This window comes from Mycteria americana, chromosome 7 (genome assembly GCF_035582795.1).
Source record: "Mycteria americana isolate JAX WOST 10 ecotype Jacksonville Zoo and Gardens chromosome 7, USCA_MyAme_1.0, whole genome shotgun sequence".
NCBI lineage: Eukaryota > Metazoa > Chordata > Aves > Ciconiiformes > Ciconiidae > Mycteria > Mycteria americana.
The window spans coordinates 53168086-53175863 of NC_134371.1; the positions used below are offsets into that span (position 1 = coordinate 53168086).

General features: G+C 39.8%; 1 pseudogene; it reads left to right on the top strand.

The window, feature by feature from the left end:
- Positions 1–6574: 6574 nt before the first annotated feature.
- LOC142413111 (carboxypeptidase E pseudogene) lies at positions 6575–7685 on the top strand (annotated as a pseudogene).
- Positions 7686–7778: the final 93 nt, after the last annotated feature.

The window sequence follows — 7778 nt, forward strand, 5'->3', positions numbered from 1 at the left end:
ACCTGACCCTCTAAAAGACTAGCTTTGAATTGGGATAAGGGAAGCCACAAACATATTATCATCACCTACTGATTAGACAGTTAAACATTAAATCCTTTTGCTCTAAGTTTAATGTGGAGTTGCATGGCTAGGTGGAGACGTTCCACAAATTCTGAAGGATGGATTAAAAGGTACCAGGTTGCACTGCAGAATTTCACAGGGCTTCACTACCTTCCACTGACAATTTCAGTCTCCATTTTGGGGGCACTGAAACTCTGTTTCCCTTTATGCTCAAGTATTTTGTGCTGAATACAGATGGGAATATTTTTGCCTGTTCCTTCCAGGTGGAAGCACAAAAATTACTAATGGGACTCCTGCTAGAAATTTGAGTCAGAGAAGTAATATGATGTCTTTGGAATGGAGAACATTTGTTTCTTGTTCTTCATGAAAGCCCACAAGCCTTTCATGTTTGTGGGCTGTCATGAGTGCTTTTCTGTGTACAACATTGAAATGGCAAATTCTTGGGGCTTTTAAAATGAAAACAAAGGAAGAAGCAGTCTGTTGCTGTTCCTATACAATTCCACAGTACTGCAGTACCTGGCTTAAACCCCAGATCAATGATCTATTTCACAATGTCAGTTTTTAAGCTTTCAAGTCAGTTTGTCAGTTTTTAGCTTTCAAGGTAGGATGAAGCCCAGTTCAGTTATTCCAATCGATTTTGATGGTATTATCTGGACACCAGTACTAAAATTCTTTACAGCGAATAGTAGTTTTGATTCTGAAATCCAGACAAGGTGTTTGCACAGTATAGACATAGCTAGCATAAGTCCTAACAAGTTTTACATTTGTTCTTATGTTTTCCAAATTGCAATATATTCTTGGTATGCTCTATCTTTCAGGAAGCCCATGCCAGTTCCTTGTAAAATCTGGACTACCCACATCTTCACTGTACAAAATACAGATGAGGTCAACCTGCCCAATTTGCTTTCCTAAGTCATCATATATAAATCCCTGGCTATGATGCTACATGCATGAGTAAAGATCAGGCCTACCACAGTTAGACTATCAGTAAGCTGCCAGACCAGTTCAGCCCTCACCAAAGCTGACAGGAATCTTTTAATGTACAGCAAAGTAAGTCCTAAATATAGTTTTCCTCTAGGTTTGACCTACAGATCTGTATGGATATAGGAGACTATATCCTGCACTAGAGCAACTTTTTGTACTATATGCTGTAAGGAAGAAGTTATCATTCACATATCTTGCTGACTGGTGCATGTGCCCCCTACCCTTCACTGCTCTGTAAAAAATCCACAACAGACTGTACTCAGGCTTTCTTCCAATACTGCAGTCTTTAGGAATTAGCAATTCCTGCCTTCTTGAGCTGCTTATTTACTTCTAAATACTTGAGTTTGTTTTGAGGGGGAGTTTTCTGAAAGCCTTGATGGCCAGTTTCATAGCAAGAGTCCAACTTGGGAGTAAGCTAGGAAAGGAAGACAAACAAAGCAAAATATAAATTCAAGGCATCTCTACATTCAGTAGCACCAGATATACAGAAAAACAGGAGAATTATTCCAAGACAGATGAGAGAGTATGGCCAGACAGATTCCTAGAAACCCAGACCTTGGGCACCACTAATCTAAAAATACACCACTGATTTGGTTCTGTTCAATATATTATGTCTTAAATGTATCTTCCAGTGATTACTGGCATTATGCTACAAAAGTTCTATACAAAGGAGACTTCTTGTCATACTAAACCTTAAATTTTAACATGGACATCTTAATACTTAAAGGTATAATGACTTGCGAGGAAAGAGCAGAACCATTATGAAGCAACCCATATCCCCAGCAGATTCTGCTAGGGTACCTTGTGTAGTACCTTGTATTTAATAGTACTGTGTAATTACTGCTACTTGTTGGAGTCAGCATATATTCTCGAATGCCTGTGCTTGAAAGGGAACATCATTATAATGTCTGTGTTGTTGCCAAGTCTAAAAGCCAGATGGACAGACTGCTGACGGCAGAAACTTGTTGCTGGAACCAAGCAATCACGACCATAATCTTCTGGCAAAAGCAGCTACATATGTTGTACTTCTGATGCTTATTTTGTGGCATGACTGATTGAGACAACAGTAAAAAGCACTGTCATTAAAATGACAATTGGTGTTAAAAGTGGCTCTATGGATGCATCAGTGCAACTATTAAGGATGGACAGAAAACATTTGTCAAACTCAAAGAATGAACTTTAATGAAGCTGCTTGGTAGAAAGCATTCTTTTAAGAGGAGACTGGAAAGGCCAGATGTAATATATGAAAAGGCACATTCTGCACAGATGCATTGAAGTTGCATATAGTACATCAAGTTTTTGTATTGCTAATTATTTTGAAGCAGCATAGAGAAGGCAAATTAACTAATTTTCCATATATTATCACACCTAAGCTCCTAGAATACACATCAGGTCACTCTTGCACAATCTTCCAAAAAGAACTGGGTTGAGATCTAAGAGGCCATTACTCAATGCTGATAATCAAACACTCAGGAATTAATTCATTTCTATTTAATCTCATTTAATCTATTGATGCTTTATAATTAATTCCCAGATTAATCTCTAATTGTATTATTGATAGCAGAACCAAAACGGTTTTAATGCTACCTCTTCCCTGGGCCAGATTTAAAAGTGGAACTGTCTTGTATGTTTCTTCTACTGAGAACAATACAGCAAATTGCAATTATGAAGCAGCACCTGTGGCCAAACTTAGGGTCCAATTGTACAGCTACCTACATCCAAAAAATTCAAGCTACAACTACCATAGGTAAGTATTTTATCTGAATCACTCTTATCATGTATTCTGCCAATGTTTTGTTCCAGAATACACTTATACTTTTTCAGCGGTTACTTACTGTAAGCCATATGCTAAGCATACACATAAACTCCAATTACTTGCATGGTTTTGTCAAAATATCTTTAGGTTTCACACTTGGACATTTCCCATTTTGCTTCTCTTCCCCCAATACATCACAACCATCTTTTAGAAGCCTCTGTTGGATATGGACTTGGTAGTCATTGCCTAGGCAGCTTGTAAGTAATTCTCTCAAGTTCTGTTTTAGCAGAGCACCTACAGTTATTAAACTTCGTATTTTTCAAATCTTCGTATTACTGCTTTAGTTTACTGCTACAGTATCTGCATTGTAACAAGAAAGACATGCTCCTTACAGTGTTCCTTAAAGGTATGGGATACCCTGACAACTAGAACATAGGAGCTTAACTCTCTCTTTTCTTGCAACTTCCACAACGTTCAATAAATTGCACATTATAGAGGTACCTGAGCTAGTGACACTACAAGAATTAATACGGCAGCATACTAATTCACATACTGTATGTGAGATCCAGAGATGCTAGCTCCAGTCCCAGAGGCAATAGAGTTGTAATAACATAGTGTTGTTTGTGGGCTAATTATGCTTGCATTTCAGACGACTAATTGCTTTGGGCAGAGCCCTATGCTATGTTCAGTATCTTTGCACAGTAATGTACTTCATGGATGTATTTCTTTCCTTCCTTCACCTTCCCACACACGTTTGCCTGAACTAAGGCACTATATACTGATGGTTTTACCTGTAGCCAAAATTTCCATATGGTAGAGAATTCTGCTCCAAGATACAACCCTACTCTAGAAAGAAACAGAAGCAATATAACATTTATAAAAATCTCATGGTTTGCAAAAGTCCAAAACAGGATTTCTGTTAAGAATCAGTATGAGTTACTTTTCAAGCTTAGCCTGACTAAGAAAGCATCAAAAACAGCAATTATGGTAGGAACTATTTAAAGCTAGTATTTAGTTTTCTAAAAGCATTCATTTACTCTAATGATGTCATATATTATCTCATCTGCCACAAAAGCTGATAATCTTTGATGAAAACTCACTCAGGTTTGTTACAGAGTGTACATGGGATGGCTATTCTGGTTGAAATTGTCCAAAATCTTAGCATTAATTAGCAAAATGAAGTAAAATGCCAGTAAATACAGAAAAAAAAAGATATGCATTGAACAGCAATGGAAGTATTTATCCCACCATGCACACCTCCTTAGGTATCAATTCAGAATGCACTTATCTTGCCCAACCAGTTATTAAATATAAGGTAATGCATATTCTACGCCTTTTTCCATGTTTGAAATCTGATTTCCCAAATGTTTGGAACTTTTATACAGGGTTTTTCTGGCCTGGTTTACCTTTTTTCCTTTCTTTCAACCAATAAAGCTTGTTCTAAGTAAACAGGGAATTAACCTAAGAAATGAGAGACCCGAAGCCAACTTCAGTTACTTTCGTATTTGTTGCAAAAATTACTGAGTCAGAAAACAAAACCAAAGAAGTCCAGTCAATTTTTGTTTGAAAGTTCCCCACAAAATAACATTTAAAGAGGCTGAGTTTTGAGGCTACCTGCAATAAAGTTCTATTCAATTTAATACTAGTGTTAAACGAGCACTTTTCTACCGGCTTCCCTTCTCAATGGTACAACAGAGAACCTCAAGACAGATGAGTTCAAGAAAACAGTAACAACTTCCTTAAGAGAAAAATTACTTTTGGTTTGAAATTAAATAGAAACAGGAAGAACTGAGAATATGGATTTGCGGTGACTCGGGGGTCAATTGCAATTTCTCTCATACATAGCTTAAGCTGCTGACATAACAAAAAGTAATTTTGAGTGCTGCCAAATGTCTAGTACAGCCATAGCTGTACTACTTATATTTCACTAAACCCCCACCATCTTTCTAAATGCTGCTCTATAACATTTTATTGCATGTAAATAGGAAGTAAACGGTCCAGTATAGCAAAGAGTCAATTACATTTTTAAATTATTTTACATATGTATTCTTGAATTTTCTATAAATTAAGTCAAATGAATAATATTGATTTGAATTTAAACACATTTGATGGCAGTTCACCTTAGAGAGGACTGGAGAAGACCACCACTGTGGTCTTTTTCCTTCTAAACTGTAGGGCTTCATCTTCCTATTAATTTTATTTAATGCATCATGAATTATGCGTGGTTATTTCTAATTCATCAGTAATTATTACTATTGTTTCCTCTAATCTTTGCATTTAACAGACCGAATAAATCTAGGATTTTCTTGGTAGTTACCTCAAGAAGGTTGCAATTGATGAACCAACTCAGTGTATTTGTTTTAATGTAATCTCTGCACTCTAAAACTGAAAGAGACTATTTCTGAAAGTGCAATTCAAAATAAAAATCATCACTTTTTAACAAAACTACTTGTGCTGGTTTTGGCTGGGATGGAGTTGATTTTCTTCATAGTAGCTAGTATGGGGCTATGGTTTGCATTTGTGCAGGAAACAGTGTTGATAACACAGGGATGTTTTCGTTATTGCTGAGCAGCGCTTACACAGAGCCAAGGTCTCTTCTGCTTCTCACCCCACCCCACCAGCGAGCAGGTTGGGGGTGCACAAGAAGCTGGGAACTGACCAAAGGGCTGTTCCACACCATAGGACGTCACGCTCAGCATATAAAGCTGGGGAAGAAGGAAGGGAGGACATTCCGAGTGATGGCGTTTGTCTTCCTAAGTAACTGTTAGGCGTGATGGAGCCCTGCTTTCCTGGAGATGGCTGAACACCTGCCTGCCCGTGGGAAGCAGTGAATGAATTCTTTGTTTTGCTTTGCTTGTGTGTGTGGCTTTTGCTTTACCTGTTAAACTGCCTTTATCTCAACCCAAGAGTTTTCTCACTTTTTTCTCTCCTGATTCTCTCCCTCATCCCGCCAGGGGGGAGTGAGCGAGCGGTTGGTTGTGTGGTGCTTAGTTGCTGGCTGGGGTTAAACCACAACAGTCCTTTTGGTGCCCAACGTGGGGCCTCCTCAGGACGCATCACCTCCTCCTCTGGTGATATTCTGAAATCTTTGCCATCTGGTCAGTCTATGGTCACTTCCAAAATTCCTGGGTGATTGGGGTTTCCTATTCAAGCCTGTTGTGTGATCAGTATAACCCACTTACTCCATGTAGCATCAGTTGCATGATGTGTGGAGGGGACCTTCCCTTTGAACATCCAGCCCAGCACTGGTAATCGGGGTGCCAGGAGGAGCTGTGCTTCAGCGCCAACCACTTCCAAAGCAGCTCACACCCCTTCATATGCTACCAGTATCTCTTTTTCAGTTGGAGTACAGCGGGTTTTGGATCCCTGAAATCTTAGGGGCCAACCTCGAGTCTCCCCTGGTGCTTTCTGCCAGAGGCTCCAGGTAGGGCCATTCTCCCCAGCTGCGGTGTAGTGCACATTTTTTACATCTCGCCCTGCCCGGACTGGCCCAAGGGCTACTGCATGAACTACCTCCTGTGTAATTTATCCAAAGGCTTGTCCTTGCTCAGGGCCCCATTTGAAATAGTTGTTCTTCCAGGTCACTTGATAGAGAGGGCTTACGATCAGGCTGTAATTTGGAATTTGCATTCTCCAAAACCTCACAACGCCTAAGAAAGTTTGTGTTTTCTTTTTAACTAGTTGGTTGAGACATAGCTGTTGTTTTGTTGATCACATCCACTGGGATCTGACGACATCCATCTTGCCATTTAATTCCTAAAAACTGGATCTCCCATGCAGGCCACCGAGCTGTAGGAGATGCTGGTGGCCACATGGCTGCAGTGCACCACCATCAGCAGCATCTACATGGCAGGGCACAGTGCCAAGAGCTCTTGGTCATTGAGGTCCACCCCAGTGAGCATGAGCCAGAGAACTGGAATTTAAATATGTTGGGAATATGCATGGGAATGAAGCTGTCAGAAGGGAGTTGCTCATCTTCTTGGCTCAGTGCTTGTGTAATGAATACCAGAAAGTAAATGAAACTATTATTAACTTGATCTATAGCACATATGTCCATATCATGCCGTCTTTGAACCCTGATGGCTTTAAGTAGGCAGCATCCCAGCCCAGTGAGCTTAAAGACTGGTTTGTTGGTCAAAGTAACACCCAACCGATAGACCTAAACTGAAATTTCCCTGATCTTTGTAGAACAGTCTATGTTAATGAAAAAGAAAGTGGCCCAAACAACCACCTGCTGGAAAACATGAAAAAAGCCATGGACCAGAATCCTAAGCTTGCTCCTGAAACAAAAGGTGTCATTCACTGGATTATGGATATTCCCTTTGTGCTCTCTGCCAGTCTTCACAGAGGAGACCTCGTTGCAAACTATCCTTACGAGACTCAGAGTGGCAGTGCTCGTGAATACATCTCCTGCCCCAATGATGCTATTTTTCAAAGCCTGACTCACAGTTATTCTTCTTTCAATCCCATTGTGTCTGATCCAAACAGACCACCGTGTCATAAAAATGACGATGACAGCAGCTTTGGGGATGGAACAACTAATGGCGGTGCATGGTACAGTGTCCCAGGAGGAATGCAGGATTTCAATTATCTCAGCTGCAACTGCTTTGAAATCACAGTGGAGCTTAGCTGTGAAACATTCCCACCTGAAGAAACTCTGAAGGACTACTGGCAGGACAACAAGAACTCCCTTATTACTTACATCAAGCAGATTCATTGAGGAGTGAAGGGGTTTGTTAAAGATCTTCAGAGCAATCCAACAGCAAATGCTACAATTTCTAGGGTTAAACCATGACACAACAGCATCACCTAAATGAATACAATTTTATCCACCCCACTGAAGTAATTTGTATCACTAAACGTTTCAATACATGTTTGTAATGACAATGTTAAAAATTCTTTAAAGAAAAGACAAAGTTGCTGACCAGAAGCAGTTAGCTAAGCATCTAGTACCAGTGTTCCCTAAGAGCTAAAGTGG